This window comes from Magnolia sinica, chromosome 6 (assembly GCF_029962835.1).
Source record: "Magnolia sinica isolate HGM2019 chromosome 6, MsV1, whole genome shotgun sequence".
Classification (NCBI taxonomy): Eukaryota; Viridiplantae; Streptophyta; class Magnoliopsida; order Magnoliales; family Magnoliaceae; genus Magnolia; species Magnolia sinica.
Genome location: NC_080578.1, coordinates 57549102 through 57572808, shown reverse-complemented (window position 1 = coordinate 57572808; position 23707 = coordinate 57549102). Strand labels below are relative to the sequence as shown.

Here is a 23707-nt window from a genome sequence, read left to right as displayed (position 1 = left end):
TCAATCGTCATCCCAAATACCGGCAGCCGTGCGGCGCCCTCCCATGACTGTCCGACCTCTCTCTCTCTCTGTAGCAGATCTCACCGTCCCAGAATCTGTAGCAAACCGGTACTCTCTCTCTCGCCATCCCTTACAGCAGATCGACACACACACACTCTCTCTCTCTCTCTCCTCTCTCTCACTCTATGCAGCAGATCTCGCCATCTAGACTCTGCAGCCGTGCGGTGCCCTCCCTTGACGGTCCAACCTCACTTTTTATTAGAATGCTTTGTGATGATTTGAGGAGAGGGTTTCGTTCTGTTTTGGGAAAATCTCAAATGGGTTTTGCTTATTTTCTTATGATTTTGCTTCTGGCTTGGGATTTCTGATGGATTTTAGAGATTGGTGTTTCCTTTTCTAAGGTTTTCAAATTTCTCCCCCATTTTCAAAATCATATATAAAAGGTAGCGCTTACAGTGTTAATTTACTTATTTTCTTTTTGCAGGGTAAATTTCTTAAAAACATCACATCCAGCCATCCCTCTCTTGCTAGTCGTCCCTCTCTGGTCGTCCATCGCTGGCTGTCCCTCTCTGGCCATCTTAAATCTCCATCCGAACTTCAGCAATGGCTTCATCGTCAATCTCTGTGATGGTAATTACTATTTACTAATTATTAATGTGATTGATTTTTTGTAAATGTTTTATTGAATATAAACTATTATTACAATCAATAATAAAGTATAATGATGTGAGATTTTCACTACATTTACAAGATAATCAACTATTAAAATTTTAAAACAGACCCTAAAGGGTGTTTGATGGCTATATATGAAAAGCCAAAGAGGATGCTATATATTAAAAATTCTAAAAAGAAATACCAGGATGGCAAGCCAATGCATTGTTGTTCATGCATGTGTGTCACACACTAGATGATTAGACCAGCCTGATTTCTTGGCCAAGTCATCTATATGGTGGGGCCAACCTAATGCATAGCCAAAATTCCTCACAAACCATTCTTATTTTGAATGCTAGAGGTATGTTTGGTTTTGACTTAAAAGATTAGCCAAATACCATTTTAACGTAAATGGGATTCGAGAAATTACATTATTTGGATGGCACAATGTTGTTTACTTGAGATCTGGTACATATTGAGCAATCTAATTATCAATATTTTATTGAATGTTTTATTGAATGTTAGGTGTTTTATTGATTTTTACATCTTTTTTTTGTATATCTTAATTCTTATTAGATGTCAAGTACCAGAGGGACAAATAATCCTCAGGAGCTCTCTATTACTAATTATTCATCTCATGCAAAGGTATGTCTTCCTAAAGACAAGGGTCATAAATCTTAAGTCTGGGATCATTTTATGAAAATTGTAGATGATGGGAATAGAAAAGCGAAATGGGCTAGATGTAACTACTGCAATTCATCCTATGCTTGGTTTGGTGAGAATGGGACTAACACTTTGAGAAAGTCCCAAGAATTCCCAAAATAAAGATAAGAAACATAAACTTTTGTTAATGCATTCAATATGAGAAGATGGTGGTAATACCCTTGGTATTTGGAAATTTGACCAAGATCTATGTAGAGAAGCACTTGCAAAAATGATAATCGTAGATGAGTTACCATTTAAGTTTGTTGATCATAAAGGGTTTCGTTACTTTTGTAGCATGATGCAGCCTAATTTTAAGATAATTTCACGTACTATAATGTGAAGGGATTATATGGCATTGTTTGTGAGTGAGAAAAACAATTGAAGGATTTATTAATGAACTCAAATCAAAGAATTTGTCTCACTACGGATTCATGGACCTCAGTGCAGAATCTTTCTTACATGTGCCTTACAGCTCATTTTATTAAAGACTGAAAATTGCATAAAAGAATTTTAAACTTTTGTATGATTTCTAGTCACGAAGTTGAAGAAATTGGTCAAGTAATGGAAGCATGTTTAATGGAATGGGGTATAGAGAAATTATCCACACTTACGGTGGATAATGCAAGTTCCAATGATGTTGCTATTTCATATATGAAAAGAAAGATGTCTAAGAAGAGTGATACTTTCATTTTAGGCGGCGAATTCTTTCACACGAGGTGTTGTGCACATATTCTTAATTTAATTATGAAGATGGGTTAATTGAATTAAAAGATTCATTAACTCGAATTCGTGGGGCAGTGAGGTATGTTAGGAGTTCTCTACAAAGAGAACAACGCTTCAAGGCATGTGCAGAGAAAGAGAGGATAACATAGAAAAGCTCTTTGTGCCTAGATGTTCAAACTAGGTGGAACTCCACATATCTCATGCTAGATGCCACAACAAAGTTTTAAAAAGCATTTGAGAGATTAGAAGAGGAAGATCCACATTTCACCATAGAACTTCATGATGGACCTCCTACCACTTGTGATCGAGATGATGCTCGGGTTTTTACAAAATTTTTACAGAAATTCTATGATGCGACTGTTCGCTTGTCTGGTTCGTTATATGTCACTTCTAATTCATATTTTCATGAAGTTTGTGCCATTGAAAGTTTCTTATCCGAATGGTCAATCAGTACGGATTCTAGTTTAAATACCATGGCTAAGAAAATGAAGATTAAATTTGAGAAGTATTGGAAATATTGAAAAGGTGAATATGATGTTATTGATTGTTGTTGTGTTGAATCCCCATTATAAATTGAAATATGTGAAGTTTTGTTATTCTGAAGTTTACGAACCTGCTATGATGATTGAGCTCACTGAGAAGATAAGAGAGGCATTCAGTCGTATTTATGATGAGTATCAAAAGTTTCAGTCAGTTGATTATTCTTCAAGTCAAGCTGTTTTTAACATGGATGTCAACCAATCAATTAGTTGTACAAGTGAGCAATTAATTTCTCTCATATCGAAGTTTCAAAAACATTTGGAAGAAGAAGAGAGTAGTGGAGGCAAGTCTTAAGTGGACAAATATTTGGAAGAATCTTGTGAAAAAGATGATCCAAACTTTGAAATTTTGAATTGGTGGAAGGTGAATAATTCAAAGTATAGAGTTCTTTCTCAAGTTGCAGGAGATCTTTTAGCCATTCCTGTATCTACCGTTGCTTCTGAATCAGATTTTAGTACTGGAGGTCGTGTTCTAGATCAATTCTGTAGTTCTCTTACCCCTAAGCTTGTGGAATGCTTAATTTGTGCACAAGATTGGTTACGTGCTTCGCCTCTCCTAATTCAAGTTGAAGAAAATATGACTGAAATTGAAGCTCTTAAATCAGGTAAATGTTCATTTGATCAATATAATTTTATCATATAATTTACTTTTAGTTATTGTGTACTTCTTGATTTTAAGAAATTATTATATTTTTGCAGCCCTATCTTTTATTTGAGGACTTTCATATCGAGTTTACTTGGATGTAGCATTGTGAGTTCTTCCTCTCTTCTTAGCTTGCATTGTTTGGTATTACTATTTTTAATGTGTTGGTGCACTTTTCTATTCAAGATGTTGCTTGGGATTTGGTTATTCTTTTATTAGATTTATATCCAGTATTTTGAATGCATCTAGAATGATTTGCATCTAATCATAAAGCCTCCATACACATGCAATGTTATGCTAGTTGGCTCCACAAATAGCAGTGAACCCACAGGTTCTGTATTTTCATTTTATGGAATGCCTTCAATACTGGGTTTGGCAGATGAACCATTCCAATCACTGACATATGGTGGAGTAAGGAACTAGAATTTGGGGTACCACATATGAAGTCTCATGTAATTTTCTATACCCCTTGACCACTCTCCCTGGAATTTTTAAAATGGACAAGAAAAGAAGTAGATCACAAGGCTTCTAAAGATCATTTATATACATGTTACATGTCCTATGAACAACAGGTAACTCCTTCCTAAGAGTAACTTCTTGAGTATCTCTCAATCATTGAATCCAATGTTAAATGTATTGGGAGCCCGTTACCAAAAAGTATTCAGTTTCCTGTTATTTCCTCTGCTTTATGGCATTCTCAAATCCTTCCCTCACCACCCATTCCTCTTTTCTGCATTTAAGCCTGTCTCATTAAGGGAAAAATCAATCAAAAAGAAAGCAATAAAAAAGGTTAGCTCATCCATATTTTGTTAAAATTACTAATATAAACTTCATTCTTTCTTTCTCTTTTGTTTTTGTTTTTGTTTTTGTTTTTCTTTTCAAGGTTTGTTTAAAAGGAAGGGTTGATGAATTGTTGAAGGGTCAGATGCCTTTGCCATTTTCATGTTTTGTTCTCTTTTTTCTTTTTCAAAAAAATATTATGATATATGTTTTTTGACTAATTGATAGTTTAAGTGTTTTTATTTTGTTAGGGATGGGTTATTTTCATCATTTTTTAATTACCATAACCACAAAATGCCTTGGCAGAAAACTAATGTAATGTGATTCTATGTTGCAATGAAGAATTAAATAATGTGACTGTGTTGCAATGAAGAATTAAATATGTGGGTATTTGTAGATACAATAGTATTGACTTAGAATTATGCAAAAACCATTTTGAGTTAATTTATGCTACATGTACAATCTTGGAGTGCCTGCTTTATGTTTTGTCATGATGAATCATAAATGCAGAACTTCTTACTAGTATTAGAAAGGAAATGGTAGCTGGAAGGTTGCCTTCTAATGTTGTTGCCAGGATGGAGGAAATGTATCATTGTGCTTCCTATTTTCACAGGCTCTTGGAACCAGCCATGTCAAATTGGTATTGCATTTGTGATGGTGTGTATTGCAAAATGCATGCATCCATGTCTAAGGGTCTGAACAACTGAATGCTAACTTTGATTGCATTTTGTACTTATAGCTTCTTGCTATTCAGAAGTTGAGAGAATGGCCTCTAGCCTCTAAGTGGTGCCGTGGTGGTGGTGGCTTTGATGGCATTGCAGCTGTTCGTACTCTTCACTTGCTTTGGATAAAAATGCCTGGTGTGGATTTTTTGAAAACCATAGAGATAATTACAACTGTTTGGATAAGAGCCCTTCTGTTATGCAGTTAGATTCTTGCAACTTTTTTGTTGCATGCATTGCTTGGTTGGTATGAAAACAGCTTTTTTGTATCTTAGTTGGCAGATTGCAAACAGGGTCCAAGCTGTATCTTGTTTCTTATAGCTTTTTTGTTGCATGCATTGCTTGGTTGATATGAAAATAGATTGCAAACAGGGTCCAAGATGTATCTTGTTTCTTACACCTTTTTTGTTGCATGCATTGTAAGCTATTTGTTGAGCTTTGGAAAGCTAGGTGAATCAGTAGGACAAAGTAGTGGAAATGAACAAATTATGATTGAGTTCAGTTGTTCATCCAAATAGTTCATAATTAGGATCATCTATTATTCATTTCGATGGCAGCAATGATGCATATTTGAAATTTTGAATGACATACCGTTTTGTTATATCTTTCCTAAGATGATGTTTCTTATGTGATTTGAGAGAGCAATCTGTTTGATAATCATCAAGCCTTATCTTTGGGCCCTTCAAGGTTGAAACTCAATCTGTAGTTTTGGAATTTATGAAGAATTGATCATCGTTTGTTTCTTTAAAGAAGAGTATTGTTACTGATCAGGGGTATATGTGTAGACAATATTAAATGGACAAGTCAATACACTCCCAATTGTATGGTTCCATGACATTAGTAGTATTGTTTAAAAAGGGCAATTGGGCTGGGCTTTAAAAAGCCCAGAACCGTGGAACCGATCCGGAACCGAACCGGTTTTCACAGTCCGGTTTCAGTTCCGGTTCGGTTCTAGGGTGGTAATGTTTTGGTTCCGGTTCCAAAAATTCTAGAACCGTAGGGAATGGTTCGGTTCTGGTTTCACCCTAAAACCAAACCAAACCGAACCGTGTGCACCCCTAGATGATGTTGTAAGAGAAAGAGGGATGGGTGAGAGGTGATAGAGTGATGGGGAGTGATGGGTGAGTGATAGGTGTGTACTTGACATGTATGTGTGGAGAGAGAGAGAGTTGACTTTAGGGGTTACTTTTGAGGATGGGACATGTACCTGATTGATGGGATTGATGGGACATGTTCTCATGGGTTTAGTAAATGCTCGGTGTTTTCTCAAACTGAATGCGGGCCCACATCTCCTGGCCCAGGTATCACCTCAGTGCGCAAGACATGGCGTCGGAACCGCGGCGACGGCGCGGTCGCAAGGGTACAAGTCTTATGTCAAGCTGACTCTAGAATACGGGATCCAACTTAGGATCACGCGCAACTGCCGATTACAGGTCACGGGTTGCCGAAATTCAACTGGGAGGACCGCAGAGGCCTACGGAACGGTACGGTCTAAGATACAGGTCTCACACAAGGCATGGCCCATCATAAACATTATTACATACATCGTAGTGGAATCACACATCACATCATATCTCAAATAGATCACATTGGGCCTTATACAAAGGCCTTACATGTACCGCATTGGGCCTTACTCATGGGCCTCACATACATCTCATTGGGCCTCACCCATGGGCCTCATATATATCATAATGTGCTTCAACAATGGGCCTCATATATGTCAAGTGGGCCGCATTATATGGGCCACACACATACATCATATTGGGCCCTATTCAAAGGCCTCATATACATCACTTTAGGCCTCAAACAGGGGCCCATGAGTTAGGCACAATGGATGGATAGTGCATGTAACACATATATAAAAATGGGCCCTGAGCAATTATAATTGGCCTCGAAAAATCACAATGGGCCCCCTATAAAGGCCTTACACATCGAAATGGGCCACAAATACATCAAGGTGGACCTCATGGATGGGCCACAAATATATCAAGGTGGGCCGCATCCACGAGCTGCACCAATGGGCAGCATATACATCAAGTGGGCTTCATCATATGGACCAATATATATCACATTGGGCCTCATCAAATGGGCCACCATTGCATCAAGGTGGGCCTTAACGAATGGGCAACAAATACATCGAGGTGGGTCTCATGGATGAGCCATAAATACATCAAAGTGGGCCTCATGGATGGGCTACAAATACATCAAGGTGGGCCTCATCACATGGGCCGAACCAATGGGCCTCGTATCCATCTACACCATTCATCTATTTTAGAGATCTTTTTAGAGTATTACCAAAAAAGTGAATCACATCGGAAGATCATCTGGACCATACCACAAATAATAGTGGAGATAATGACTTCCACTGTTTACGATCACAGGGCCCACCTTAACATTTATTTTTCATCCAATCTGATCATACGGTCACAAAGACCTGAATTAAAAGGAAAAACAAGTCTCATATTGGTCTAGAACTCCTGTAACCCTAAACAGTTTCAAGGGTAGCCATTCAATCCACTGGTTTTTGCAGTGTGGTCCATCTGATAGATGGATCTATCTTATTTTTAGTCTCAAGACTTAAGACAAGCTCAAGGTGGGTGGACGGTTTAGATCTAACACAATCCTCATGGTCAGGCCGTTGTTGGCCCACTAGCAGATAGACGGTCTGGATTTAAGACATATACATCAACAATGGGCCTCATATAAGATGGACAATGTGGATGTAAAACAGATGAGCGGCGTGGATGTAAAACAAGTGAACAACGTGGAATACACCACATAATTCATGTGGGCCCCACAGAACTTGTTGATGTCCATCAGCCAAATAGATGGACAGTGTTGATAAAAACACATACATCACGTGGTTTGCATGTGTGGGGCCCAAGCTGCTGGGCAATATGGATAAAACACTTACATCACGGTGGATCCCACCTCATTGCTGGATGGTGTGGATGCCACACATGTGGTCTGGCTCCACCGTCCAGAAAATACTGGACGGTGTGGATATAAGATACATACATCGTATGTGGGCCCCACAGAATTTGCTGACGTCATGGGACCCACAACACTTGATAACGTCAATGCAGCAACTATAATGTTGGTGTGAGGTACTCAGCCAATCCATATCCACCGTCCATGGATTGGACAGTGCAGATGCAGCGCATCAAATCAAGGTGGGCCCCACACACTGCCATAGTGGAGTCCACGTCCAATGGATGGATGGTTAGGATATAACATATACCTCATGTTTAGACCCCACCGTTCAAAGGTCTGGATGGTGTGGATTTAAAGCACATACATCATGGTAGTCCCCCATGTGGGACCCATGGGCGAACAACATGGTTGAAACCCATACATCAAAGGTGGGTCCACACATGTGGCCCACCTCAGCTTTGAATAAGCTAGTATTTACATTTTCCTTTCATCCAGGGCTGCTGGATGGTGCCAACAGCGCTGGACATTGGCAAGGTGGGCCCCATGGATGGCCGGCATGGATATAAAATACATACTTCATGGTGGGGTGCATCAAGGTGGGCCACACACATATGATCATCAATCATAAGAAGAAGAAGAAGAAGAGAGAGAGAGAGAGAGTGACGTTGTGTGTGTGAGGGAGGAGCACTGCCACTGTGAGCTCCTCTTAGTTTATAACACGTATATCAAATGGGTCCACCACAAATGGGCCCTTAAATAAAATCAACGGTGGGAATTCTAGGATCACCCACCTATATCACTCCTTCTTTAGCTCCTTAGACTCCTTGGCTCCTAAGCTAGCTCTTTAAGGGTTAATGATGAAGTTTTGATGGTTGGATGGGAAGATTTGGTGGTAGGATGATGGGTCCTCCCTTGGTTTCTTTTCTCTTCTTAGGATTTTTCTTTCATGGTTGCTTGGGAAATGGAGGGAGATAAGATGGAATAGGTGTTGTAAGGAGAGATGACATGTAGGGTATGGGCTTGGTTGAATTTTGGATCAGAGAGGGATGGGTGCAGAGAGAGAGAGAGAGAGAGACAGAGACAGAGAGAGAGAGTTGACTTTAGGTAAGGCTTGTGTAAGAGAGGGATGAGTTGTGTACTTGACTTGTAATTGATTGATTGATGGGATAGGTTGTAGAGATTCTCTCAGAATTTGCAACACGTAGCATTTTCCTCAAAATGAACGTGGGCCCACAACTCCTGGCTTGGGTATCGCATCGACGTGCAAGACACGGTGTTGGAACCGAGGGCGACAATGTGGTCAATAAGGTACAAGTTTCGAGTCGAGCCGATTCAAGTTGACAGGGTGCGACTTAGGGTCACGCGTAAATGTTGTCTACGAGTTATGGATTACCGAAATTCGACCGGGAATGGTACAGTCTAGGATACGGGCCTTACATCTTCTGAGATGAATCCTCATACTCTAAGAATTTGACCTAGAGATACTTGACAAGAAATTAGTAGAGAACGTAGTAGTGGACCACTTGTCTTAACTAGTTCTTTGGGATTTCATTGAGAGTTCACCAATCAAAGACACTTTTCTAGATGAACATTTATTTACTATCCCCAGTTACCTTGGTACGCTGACATAGCAAATTATCTTGTGACAGGTAAATTGCCGATTTATTGGACAACACAAGATAAGAAAATATTTTTTACTAAGGTACATGGTTTTTCTGGAACGATCCTTATTTGTTTAAATATTGCCCAACCAAATCATTGGGAAATGTGTTCTGAATAATGAACACTCTAGTGTTATCTACTTCTGTCACTTAAAACCTTATGGAGGTCATTTTTCAGCAAAGAAAATCACTACTAAGATTCTTCAATAAGGTTTATATTGGCCAACAATGTTTAATGATAAATAAGAATTTTGTAAAGTATGTGAGTAATGTTAAAAAATGGGAAGAATGTCACAAAGAAATAAGATGCCTGAAAATTTGATCTTAATTATCAAAAAATTTTATTGTTGGGGTATCAATTTCATAATACCTTTCTCCCATCTTTTGGACATCTTTACATCCTCCTAGCTATGGATTATGTTTATAAGTGGGTGTGGGCAATTTCTTATAGAACTACTGATCTCAAAGTAGTTCTAGAGTTTTTAAAAGAAAATATCTTATCGAGATTTGGAACGCCGAGATCTATAATCAGTGATGGTGGTTCATGAAAGTGCCCTGGTTTGTCAATTAGTGTGAGTGTTGAGTCAGCAAGTTAAGTGAGCCTCACATGAAGATCATTCAAGCGTTTGCCTAAATTGGATGTGTGCTTCGAACTCGTTCAAAGGTAAATTAACCCTCACATCCCATGTCCCAAAACACCCAGGTATATAAAACTTTAAAATGAGTAGAACAATATAAGTGTTTGAGCACGAAAACTTATCTTGCAAAATATGAAAATGTCTAAGTTTTCAACCTTTCTCGATATATCGATATCACATCGATGTGATCGAACACCTATTATTGATGTCCTTGGAAAGTACTCGATATCATCGAATTGAGGACATCTTGTGTCCAGCAACCACCTTGATCCTGGGCAACATTCTTGATGAATCGATGGACTCTTCGATACCACTGAAATTCAAATACCGATAACATTAAGACAACTTGATATAATTGAATTCTAGCTAGTTTGTGTCTAGCATGCTGATAAGGCAAAACTTATATTTATCGATAACTTGAAGTAAGCCTCGATTCCATCGAAAATCAAATTCCGATGACGTCGAGGGACCTCCGATGTTATCGAATTCGGACCAAACTAGTCCAGTGAGCTCAATAGGAAAATCCTTTGAAAATGATTAAGGAATCGATGATGTCTCGATATGATTATATTTTAAATATCGATGAAATCGATATCTGCTCGATATCATCGAAATGGATTAAAGATTGTCTAGTAAGCTCTTTTAAAAATCATGTGAAAATGATCGATGTATCGAACAGATTGTCGATGAATCCTCAGGCAAAAAGTTTTAGGTATATATTTCAATGGAGTTTGTATCATCGAACCTTGCTTCGATAGCATCGAAAGTATACGTTCGATGATATCAAAGCAGGTTCGATAATATCGAACTCAGTCAGAATCTTACATCTTTATTACCATTGGAACTTTTTATCTATTTATGGAGAGCTTGTTCTTGGTTACTGCACTGAGAAAAAGAGAGAGCTTTGAGAGAGTAACTACATATCATCTAACCTAAGTCCTTTTTCTCATGGGAGTTCATTCTTTAATCCACCCTCTTCATTTACATTTAATAGAGTGGATTGGTGAATGAACTTCCACTTTCAAGGATCTTCCAGCTACTACCTTAATGGTAAATCATTGAGCTGGGATCCCTTGAATGCCTAAGATCTTGGAATTACTGTCTTTTCAATGATTGTCATTTAATAGAGTATTACCAACGTAACCTTGACCGAACCTGTCGCCAAACATCGGAGCATCATCAATGTTGCATGTTGAGGGTCAAATATTACATATTAGACCCCAATTATTACTCGATTTTGCGAACATGATACTGTTTAACAACCTATTTTAATTGTGTTTGTGATGTAGGGTGTAATTAGGAGCCTGGACTAAAAAAGGATGCTAAAAGCATGGATTTAACACTCAGGAATCACCAAGGTAAGGGACGGACTCCAAAGGATCGGGATCAATGATTTTACATGGCCGAGATTTAAGAAAATCATGTCTGTCATACTAAAGAGGCTTGAAAGTCGTCCAGAATGCAAGATCACAGAGTTCCCACCATCCGTTCATCTTGAAACTTTAGATCTAGCCTAGAGACCATAAATTAATGGTACACGTCGAATTTTAGCTCCCGGATCCTTGTAAAAGTGGCATAACGGCCAAATTAGCACATAAATCTGTAACTCGGGGCCCACCCAATCTCTGGATATGCTTCAATTCAAGTCTCAATCCTTTAAATTAACTGAGGAAATGGATGGATGGAACGGATTTTCTTCAATACATCATTGTGGGCCCCACTGGAAAGAGCATGTGTACGGTGCATGAGCACAGCCGCCATGCACCGAACCAACTAAGTCAATCAACGAGCACTGACTCAACTTAGTTTCCAATTCAAATTCTGCTATGAACAGGGGATCGCCACACGATACTTGTGGGCCCCACCCATCAGCCAAAGCAATGATCCAGACTGTACATGGTGTCCGGAGGGGGGCTGTGACCCTCACCTAGGTTGAAATTTTCCAAGAAGTGGTAAGGATCAGTTTTCAACCGTCCAAACGAAAGACGGACAACAAAGCAAAACACCATGTGGGCCACACAGAAACTAATCCACATCCATCCATATTTGACCTGTTTTTTGAGCTGAATCTAATGGATGGTGTGGATTTTTCAACCAACAATGCTCATGGGCCCCACCAACATCACAGTGAATGGTTGCACAAGCTCTATTACACACTGCTAAACCGATCGCTATAGGGCTATTTTGCAGACGTGGCAAGGATCGGTCCGATGATCTTAGCCATTCAAAATCCTCCCCTGGGCTAACCGACCGTCACCAAGGAGCTAAATGGCTCAAATCCCACAACAGGATCGTTTTATGATGAATCTGGGTGCGCCAGATGGGTTCGTTACGCAGGGAGTGTGTAAAATTCCCACACCAACTTCAGATGTGTTATACGTAAACAACACCAACTACATGCCTCTACATGCAGACACACGGACACCGACCTTGGTGGTCCTATAAAAAGAGATGTGAGAAGGAGAAGAAAATCATCCACGGCTGAGACATTTGGAGGGAGAGAGAGAGAGAGAGAGAGAGAGAGAGAGAGAGAGAGAGAGAAGTTCAAGTTGTTGTTTCCTTATTCACTGGTTTCTTTTTCTATGATTTTTTAGTTTAGTCCAATCATGGTTGGCTAAACCTCTTAGCTAGGGCTAAGAGGTGAAGCTTGTGGCGTGATGGGACTAATTCTACGGCTTGGATTCATGCTTTTGAATTAATATTGATTCTAGTTTGATTTTAAGGAATGCTTATAGTTTTTTAATGATGTGTTGTGACTTAAATTACAATAGATCTGTGATGGCTTTGAGTATGTCCTTTCCCTTATTTTGATTGTGAAGTTAGGAAGCCCTATTGTTCACCATTGTCCCTTGGACATGGTTGGATGATGGAATCCTTCCTAATATTCATACATCTTTTGATTGGTTGTGGATTGGTTTAGTTTTGTTGTTTACTTTATGTCATGGGCATGGTTTTGTGATGAAATCGACTCTAATTCTCATACCTTTCATCTCTTTGAAGACTAGATCAAAGGAAGTTCAGATCGAGCTTTAGTGATATATCTTCCAATTGGATGAAGATGGGACTCGAAGTCCAGTTGAGTTCAAGAATCAAGCGCAGATCTCCTTGATCTCTACAAGTGGATCCTTTGAATTCCTAGTTTTCCACCTTTTAATTCTACAAGTTTTAGATTATTCTTTCACCATTATTCACATATATTCACTTGATTTAGATTACATCTTATTCTAGTTTTAGTTCGAGTTGCTTTCAGATTACGTATAAGGTTCAGTCCATGTTGATTCTACCTCGGTCTTACCAAGATTATTACTACATCACAACCCTATACTTGGGATGTGAACAAGTTTTTGGCGCCATTACCAGGGATTGACGGTTACATTTTTTTGAGATTAACTAGATTTGGGATTAGTTTAAGATTAGGATTTTTCTAATTTTAAGTTAGAATTTTTTTTCTGTTTTATTTCTAGAAACTAACTTGTTTTCCTGTTTTGTAGGATTTTGATATAGAAACTTCTAATTTGGTAATCCCTTTTTAATTTCTCTACTTTTTCTTCTTTTAGAATTAGGTTTTAGTTTTAGAAATTTTCTAATTCTAGGCTTTCTTTTTAAAAAAAAAATTCTATTTTCTAATTTTAGAAATTTTTTTTCCTTCTTTTAAGTAACTTTCTATTTTCTAGTTTTAGAAAAATTTCCCTTTTTAGAAATTAACATTACTTTCTAATCTTAGGATTAGTTTTTTTATAAAAAAACAAAAATTTTAGAAACTTTCTAATTCTAGAATCCTTCTATTTTTAAAAACTAACTTGTTTTGGTTTGTTTTGCAGGTTTTTAACTTAGGGACTCCAATTTGGTTACTTCTTTCCAACCCTCTCTTTCTTTCTAGGTTTTTATTTCTTTTCTTAGGATTAGGTTTCTGAATTGAGGGATGCAAGTGTTTCATGCCCAAGTTGGCTTTTGACAACACTCGACCTCTCTTGACTGAAGGAGGATTGATTGAGGGGTTGACTATTCATCGAAGGACTAGACACCACTCGAAATCCCTTGAGTTAATTGAAGTGATGGCTGAAAACCAACCTCTTCTACCCCAACTTAGGGTGGAGTACATTCAGGATGAGAATGAGGTGCATCAAGCACCCTGCCTCATACTTTACGAGATTATTTACAACCGGCGGGGGTGAGTACGCCCTCATGCATGGTTTTTCTTGAGAATGCAGGACACATGGATATCAAGCCGGGGGAGATCCAACTCCTTCCTAAATTTCATGGGCTTGAGTCAGAAAATCCATATTTACATCTGAAAGAGTTTGATGAGATCATAACTACTTTATACTTTCCTAATGTGTCTAATAACACGGTCAGGTTGAAACTTTTTCCCTTTTCTTTGAAAGAGAAAGCTAAGACGTGGTTACATTCACTACGTCCTCGATCTATTGGCAGATGGAATGACATGACAAGGGAGTTCATCAAGAAATTTTTCCCATACCATAAGATGAACACCCTTAGCAAGTCGATCATGAACTTCGCCCACAGGGAAGATGAAACATTCTTCCAATGGTGGGAGCAGTTCAAGGATCTTGTCAGTTCATTCCCACAACATGGTTTTGAAACGTGGCGCATCATGAACTTTTTCTATAATGGACTGACATCTCCCATGCACCAATTAGTCAAGACGATGTGTAATGGGGAGTTTATGAATAAAGGTGTCGATGAGGTGTGGGACTACTTTGATAAATTTGCTGAGAACACACAATCATGGGACATTTCCCCTAGACCAAATACTAAGTCTAGGCCGACTCATTCCAAGGAAAGGGGTGGAATGTATCTCCTGAAAGAGGATGATGATCATAATGCTAAAGTGGCTAATCTCACTAGAAAACTTGAGGCCATGGAATTAAAGAAGGATAAGGCAAAGGAAACTGTTTATGGTATTTTTGCTTGCAACATTCACCTTACTGAAAATTGCCCAACTATATCTGCCTTTCAAGAGGTATTGAATGAGCAATCTAATGCCATAAGAAATTACCAAAGACCTTTCAGTGGGCCCACCTCTAACACATACAACCTGGCTAGAGAAATCATCCAAACTTTAGTTGGAGGAATGGATAAACCGCTACACCTCAAGGTTTCCTAAATCAAATTCCAACCCAAGAGAAACCTCATGAGGTTTCGGTTCTAAAACACTTTCAAAAGTAAGAGCTTTTCAATCAGGGTATGCTACAAGCCTTTCAAGACCTTACAAAAGCGATACAAGGAATTAAGGATGGAAATACGATTGGGAACAAGGGGAGCTTCCCAGCTCAACCTCTTCCCAATCCTAAACCGTAATATGAAATTAGCGACCCAGGCTTTTCAAATCAAATGGAGCAAGTTAAATCCATCACAACTCTTGGGAGTGGAAAGATCATTGACAAAACCATTCTGGTGAGGGCTGAAAAGCCTAAGGACCTGGAAGTGGACAAAGAAGATGGATCTAGCCATGCTCCACCTGAGTTAGAGCTGGAACCTTAAGGGAAGTCGGTTGCTCCATTTCCCCAACGATTGGTTGCACCAAAACCTCTCTCTAACTCTCAGGATATTCTAGAGGTGTTGAAACAAGTGAAGGTCAACATTCCTCTACTTGATGTCGTGAAACAAATACCTTCATACGCCAAATTCCTGAAAGACTTATGTATGACCAAAAGACGATAGAATATTCAAAAGAAAATCTTCTTGACTGAGAAAGTGAGTGCCATCCTAAAACAAGATGTGCCACAGAAATTCAAATATCCTGATAGCCCAACCATATCATGTGTAATTAGGGACTATCGAATTGAGCATGCACTTCTTGACCTAGGAGCGAGAGTTAATCTTATTCCCTACTCGGTATACAAACAGTTTGGTTTGGGTGAATTAAAACCCACCCTAACCACACTACAACTTGTTGATTGCTCTGTTCATGTACCAAGAGGGATAATTGAGTATGTGTTGGTCTAGGTCGACAGATTTTACTACCCTTTAGATTTTATCATCTTGGATACCGAACCCATCGGTAACATGAGCACTCAGATTCCCATCATTCTTGGTCGCCCATTCCTTGCCACCTCAAATGTAATTATCAATTACAAGAATGGTGTCATGAGTATGTCTTTCAAGAATATGACATTAGAAATAAATATCTTTTTTAACACAGGCAGACGGTTAGAGGATGATGATGATTTCCATGACATTAACATGATTGACACTTTCATGGAAGGTAGGACACCTTTTACCTTATCCTCTGATCCTCTAGAGATGTGCCTAGCCTACTCTCATGATTTTAATGATGACATGATTAGGAAGACGTGTGTCATGCTTGATGTTGCGCCAGTACTTGAACTTAACCGGTGGAGGCCATAATTTGAAGAGTTGCCCCAAACTGATGAAGTGCTTCTACCGTCTAACCTCGAGCCACTGAATCTTGACCTAAAATCTTTGCTCTCTAATTTGAAATATGCATATTGAGGTCAAGATGAGACATACCCAGTGGTGATTTCTTCCCACCTTGAGAAAGAACAAGAGAGTATACTCACATCTACTCTCATTGACCATAAGGGAGCCCTTGGATGGATGATCACGGACCTCAAGGGAATTGACCCCTCGATTTGTACTCACCGTATTTATCTTGACAATAATGTGAAGACCGCTCGGCAATCATAACGTAAACTAAATCCAAACATGAAGGAAGTGGTTAAGGTCGAGGTTCTCAAACTATTGGATGTGGGTATCATATACACTATATCTGATAGTCAATGGGTGAGTCCAACTCAAGTGGTTCCTAAGAAGTCTGAGATCACCATTGTAGCCAATGCCAATAATGAACTCATGCCAACTAGAGTTACTACTAGTTGGAGAATGTGCATTGACTACAGGAAATTGAATACCGTTATGAGAAAGGACCATTTTCCTTTACCCTTCATTGATCAGATCTTGGAAAGGTTAGTTGGTCATTCCTATTATTGTTTCCTTAATGGGTATTCGGGCTACAATCAGATAGTGATAGCCCCTGAAGATTAGGAAAAGACCACATTTACATGTCCCTATGACACCTTTGCTTAGTGAAGGATGTCATTCGGACTATGTAATGCCCCTGCCAGCTTTCAATGATGTATGATGAGTATCTTTTCTAACATGGTGGGGCAATATCTAAAGGTCTTCATGAACGATTTCTCTGTCTTCGTTCCATCTTTCAGTGAGTGCTTAGAAAGTCTTAAAAGTTTGTTGAAAAGATGTAAAGAAAAGAACTTGGTACTTAATTGGGAGAAGTGTCATTTCATGGTTCATATGGGAATTGTCCTTGGACATATTATCTCGTCCAAAGGAATCGAGGTGGATAATTCAAAAATCGATCTTATCTTTAACCTACCTCCACCTAAGAACATACGACATGCGATACTTCTTAGGACAAGCCGGGTTTTAAAGAAAATTCATAAAGGACTTTAGTCTCATCTCTCATTCTCTATATAATCTACTTCAAAAGGTTGCACCATACAAGTGGACTGAGCCATGTCAGGAAGCTTTCACTAAGCTTAAGGGCATGTTGACCAATGCACCCATCATACAGCCACCCGATTAGAGCATTCCTTTTGAACTTATGTGCAACGCATCTGATTATGCTCTTGGGGCGGTTCTAGGCCAGAGAAAAGATAAGAAACCCTACATTATTCATTATGCCAGTAAGACCCTAAGTCCTACCCAAGTGAACTACTCGACTACAGAAAAGGAACTCTTGGCCATAGTATTCGCTTTGGATAAATTTAGGTCCTACTTGATCAGATCCAAGATCATTATTTATACAGATCATGTGAATCTCAAGTATCTTCTATCTAAGAATGATGCTAAGCCCCGCCTGATAAGATGGATCCTTCTGCTCCAGCAATTTGACCTAGAAATAAAAGATAAAAATGGAGTAGAGAATGTAGTGGTTGACTATCTTTCTCGCCTTAATCCCTCTAATTCCCTTGAGATGACAGATATCAATGACATGTTCCCTGATAAACAGTTGTTCAGAGTCTCCCATTCACCTTGGTTCGCTGATATTGCTAATTATCTTGTCATAGGTTTCATACCGACACATTGGACTGCGCAAGATAAGAAAAAAAATTCACCGAGGTGCGCAACTTTTTTTGGGATGATCTATATTTGTTTAAATATTGCGCAGACAAATATTAAGGAGATGTGTGCCAGATGATGAGTATAAGAGTGTCATCTCCTTCTGTCACTCACAGGCCTGTGGTGGTTACTTTTCTGCTAAAAGACTATGGCCAAGATTTTACAGTGTGGCTTTTACTGGCCCACTATGTTCAGGGACACTCATGAGTTTTGCAAAGCTTATGAGTGTTGTTAGAAATTAGGAGCGTTGTCTCATCGAAATATGATACCCTTGAATCCCGTTCTTATTATAAAGGCGTTTAATTTTTGGGGCATCAATCTCATGGCACCATTCCCCCAATCTTTTTGAAATCTATATATTTTCTCACCGTAGACTGTATCACTAAATGGGTCGAAGCGATTCCATGTTAAAAAAATGACCATCGCACGGTCATTAAATTCCAAAAAGAGAACATCCTTTCCTAATTTGGAATGCCTCGAGCTATCATTAGTGATGGGGGCTCACACTTTTATAATAGGCCATTCGAGAGTTTAATGAAGAAATATGGTATCTCTTCTAAGGTGAGCACCCCATAACACCCACAAGCAAGTGGGCTACCTAAGATTTCCAATAGGGAGATCAAACACATTTTGGAGAAAACGGTTAACCCTGATCGTAAGGTTTGGTCAATCTGATTGACCAATGCCTTATGGGCTTACCGTACTACTTTTAAAACCCCTATTGGAATGTCTTCCTTTAGACTTGTTTATGGGAAGGCTTGCTACTTGCCTGTGGAGTTAGAACATAAAGCCTACTGGGCAATCAAAAATCTGAATTTCAATTTGGATAACACTGGCTCGCTACGCAAACTTCAGTTGAATGAACTCAAAGAAATCCAGAATGACGTGTATGAGAGCTCGAGAATTTACAAGGACAGGATGAAGGAATTTCATGACTGATATATTCTATAAAAATTATTCACGCCTGGTCAGAAAGTCCTTTTATATAATTCTCGATTACTTCTCTTTCCGAGTAAGGTTCGATCTTATTGGACCGACCCTTTTACTATTATTAATGTTTATCCTCATGGGGCTGTCGAGATTTGGAATCTAAATAATGGCACTGAATTTAAAGTAAATGGACATTGCCTAAAGCTATCTGTTGAGAAATTGGATGCAGAGGACATGTCCATGCCTCTGACTGATCCTATTTACAAGGATTGATCTCCTAGTCTGATGGAGGTATAGGTAGGTTTCCTGCTTTCATAGTACTAGGGTAGTTTGCTTTCTACATTGTTTATGATAGTTTGCTTTTGTTGGTTTCTCTCTTATGCTGACCCTCTTTCACACTGATATCTTTGTGGAAAAGCCTCTTGATTCTTTCATCCAGGTACTATCTTTTTATCACTCTTCTTTTACTTTCGTTGTCCCATGTGCATTGCATGTTTATTTCTTTTACATTAAGGACAATGTAGAATTTAGGTTAAGAGTTGGCGATTAGGTCACCTAATTAGTATTTTCTTGGTCTTGAGCAAAATTTATGAAAATTTTTTTAAAAAAATTTCTAGAAATTCTTGTGAATTCGAAGCAATTTTGACGGCCATCATTGATTTAACATTATAAGATACGGATTGTTGTGGATTTACGTCTCTTGGATTTAGCTGTCTGATAGATTCCACAGTTGAGTTCGAATTATCAATCCAGGATTAAAAGTTTTAAACATTGATTGAATCATGATTTCACATGTTACATCTCACTTACACATTGTGGTTTCAGTTCGATATTGATGGATTAATTTGGTACTCACTAAGCATGGAAGGAACCGGCTTGAGATAATTGAAAGGCTTGGGCGAATGGTCTTCACCATAGGTTTTCTCCCTATAGGTGAAGGTTCGATTCCCCAAGGTTAACATTCAAAAGGGTTGGGTGACTGGTCTTTGCCATAGGTTTGCTCCCTATAGGTGAAGATTTGATTCCCCTCCTTGGCGTCATTTTTTTTAGAAAAATCAAAAGTTTTTAGGATGATCTACGAGGCAGGTTTTGGTTGTCATGAATTCTCTTATTGGTTACTAATAACATCATAAAATAGAGAAGTGAATCTTAATGTTGATAAGATGAGATTACACTATACTCTCATAGATCTTAATGTTTAGAAATTTTCTAGGTTGTGGATTAATACTTTGAACTTGATTATGAAGTTTATAGTGCGCTTGAGTCCAGGAGAAGGTACTACCCAACATTCATGATTCTTAAACTTAAAGTATCTTGGATTGTTTTCCAAAATCACTCGAGTTTTTAGAAATTATCCTGTAATTTTCAATTTATTTCTTCACATACTTTGCTCAGGACTAGAAAAATGTTGGTTGGGAGTTGTGTTAAGGGTCAAATATTTCATATTAGACCCCAATTATTACTCGATTTTGCAAACATGATACTGTTTAACGGCCTATTTTAATCGTGTTTGTCATGCAGGGTGTAATTAGGAGCTTAGACTGAAAAAGGATGTTAAAAGCATGGATTTAAAGCTCAGGAATCACCAAGGCAAGGAACGAACTCCAAGGGACCGAGATAAATGATTTTACACAGTTGAGATTTAAGAAAATCATGTGTGTTACACTAAAGAGGCCTGAAAGTCATCCAGAATGCAAGATCACAGGGTTCCCACCATCTGTTCAGCTCGAAACTTTATATCTAGCCTGGAGACCATAAATTAACCGTACACGTCAAATTTCAGCTCCCGGATCCTTGTGAAAGTATCCCAATGACCAAATCAGCTCATAAATCAGCAATCTGGGGCCCACCTAATCTCTGGATATGCTTCAATTCAAGTCTCAACTCGTTAAAGTAACTGAGGAAATGGATGGACGGAACGAATTTTTTCAATACGTCACTTTTGGCCCCTCTGGAAAGTGCATGTGTACGGTGTGTGAGCACAGCCGCATGCACCGAACCAACTAAGTCGGTTAGTGAGCGCTGACTCGACTTAGTTTCCAATTCAAATTCTGCTGCGAACAGGGGATCGCCACATGATGCTTATGGGCCCCACCCATTAGTCATATCAATGATCCAGACTGTCCATGGTGTCCGAAGGGGGGCTGTGACCCTCACCTAGGTGGAAACTTTCTAAGAAGCAGTAAGGATCAGTTTTCAACCATCCAAATGCAAGACGGACGACAAAGAAGAACACCATGTGGGCCACACGGAAATTGATCCAAAACTCTCCACATTTGACTTGTGTTTCGAGCTGAATCTAATGGACGGTGTTAATTTTCAACCAACAATGCTCATGGGACCCACCAACGTCACAGCGAACGGTTACATAGGCTCTGTTATGCACTGCTAAACCGATCACTGTAGGGCGATTTTGCAGATGTGGCTAGGATCGGCCCGACGTTCTTGGCCATTCAAAATCCTCCCCTGGGCTAACCGACCATCGCCAAGGAGCCTGAATGGCTAAGATCCCACAACAGGATCATTTTATGATGAATTTGGGTGTGCCAGATGGGTTCGTTACGCAGGGAGTGTGTAAAACTCCCACACCGACTTCAGATGTGTTGTACGTAAACAGTACCGACTGCATGCCTCTACACATAGACATGCAACCACCGACCTTGGTGGTCCTATAAAAAGAGACGTGAGAAGGAGAAGAAAATCATCCACGACTGAGTTGTTTAGAGGGAGAGAGAGAAAGAGAGAGAGAAGTTCAAGTTGCTATTTCCTTATTCACTGTTTTCTTTTTTATAATTTTTGAGGTTAGCCCAATCATGGATGGCTAAAGCTCTTAGCTAGGGCTAAGAGGTGAAGCTTGTGGCGTAATGGGACTAATTCTACGACTTGGATTCATGCTTTTAAATTAATATTGATTCTAGTTTGATTTTAAGGAATGCTTTCATTTTTTAATGATGTGTTGTGACTTAAATTACAATAGGTCTACGATGGCTTTGAGTATGTCCTTTCCCTTATTTTGATTGTGAAGTTAGGAAGCCCTATTGTTCACCATTGCCCCTTGGACATGGTTGGATGTGGAATCCTTCCTAATATTCATGCATCTTCTGATTGGTTGTGGATTGGTTTAGTTCTGTTGTTTACTTTGTCTCATGGGTATGGTTTTGTGATGGAATCGACTCTAAGTCTCATACCTTTTATCTCTTTGAAGACTAGATCAAAGGAAGTTTAGATCGAGCTTTAGTGCTATATCTTTCAACTGGATGAAGATGGGACTCGAAGTCCAGTTGAGTTCATGAATCAAGCGTGGATCTCTCTGATTTCTACAAGTGGATCCTCTAAATTCCTAGTTTCCAACCTTTGAATTCTACAAGTTTTAGATTACAATTTCACCATTATTCACTCTTATTCACCTGATTTAGATTACATCTTATTCTAGTTCTAGTTTGAGTTGCTTTCAGATTATGTACAAGGTTCAGTCCCTGTGGATTCGACATCAGTCTTACTGAGATTATTACTCCATCACAACCCTATACTTGGGGTGTGAACATTGCGGTTCAAGGGAGCTGAAGATTCTTCATCATTAAAGGAGAAAATCTTCATTAACACACTTAATGAGGCTCATCTACTTATCTGTAAGTCATTAAAGTCCAGAGACATTCCTTTGTGTAGGATTGGGCCACAGGTAATTCTCACCCCTTTCAAGTACTCATACGAGGCCTCCGACGGGAGAGTATGTGTGGGTACTATGTGTTCACCCTTGCTCTTGTAGAGCATAAACTTAGGTCCTTAGTGTAGGTCATTGGCCAGTGTGGCCTAAAAGTTAGGTTCCTTGTGTGGATCCTTTGCTCTTGTGTAGGGCATAAAACTTAGGTCCTGTGTGTTGACCTTTGCTCGTGTATGGCATAAACTCTAGGTTCCTTGTGTGGATCCTTGACCTGTGTGGCCTAAAACTCTAGGTTCCTTGTGTAGATCCTTTTCTCATGTGTAGAGCATAAAACTCAGGTGTTATGTGTTGATCCTTGCTCCTGTGTGGGGCATAAACTTGTGTCTCGTGGAGACATGCCTAGGTTCCTTGTGTAGGTCCTAGAGTCGACCTTGTGTAGGTTGTGAAGGTTAGAGGTGAACTTGATTTAAAACCTCATTTAGTGAGATCTGGTACACTCAAGGGTTGAGTGCATCCGCCGGAAGTGGAGTAGGCATGTAGCCGAACTACTATAAACGACTAGGTTTGGGATTGATATTTTGGCCTTACAATTTGTGTTTACTTTGAATGTTCTCATAAAGCATGCTAACATGATTATTTAGAACTGATAAGAATCACATCCCACACACACACACACACACAGTCGTATCGTTCATTCATCATAGACTAAGATTGCATACTGTTTAAATACTGGATAGTCTTATGATTGGATCCTCTATTTGGCTTAGAAGCCATTAGAGTTAAATTGGGTTCATCTTGATAGGTGTTTCTTAAATCAGGATTATGATAATGGGATTTTAAATCATCATAAAATTTTATAAAGTCCTATTCATCCCCCTCTAGGACACTTTAACCTATTCTCACTTCTACTAAAGCGGTCATTACCACAATTTCAATTAGTATTAGAGCGGGTCTCTCTTAAGGGCTTCACTGCCTAGAGAGTGATCTTGACTGAAG

The 23707-nt window shown here is 39.1% G+C and overlaps 1 long non-coding RNA gene across 1 annotated transcript; it reads left to right on the top strand.

Moving 5' to 3' along the window:
• Positions 1-1960: 1960 nt before the first annotated feature.
• LOC131250049 (uncharacterized) lies at positions 1961-4903 on the top strand. The gene is made up of 3 exons (XR_009173015.1): positions 1961-3223; positions 3318-3369; positions 4781-4903. It is a non-coding gene; the product is annotated as an uncharacterized LOC131250049 (long non-coding RNA).
• Positions 4904-23707: the final 18804 nt, after the last annotated feature.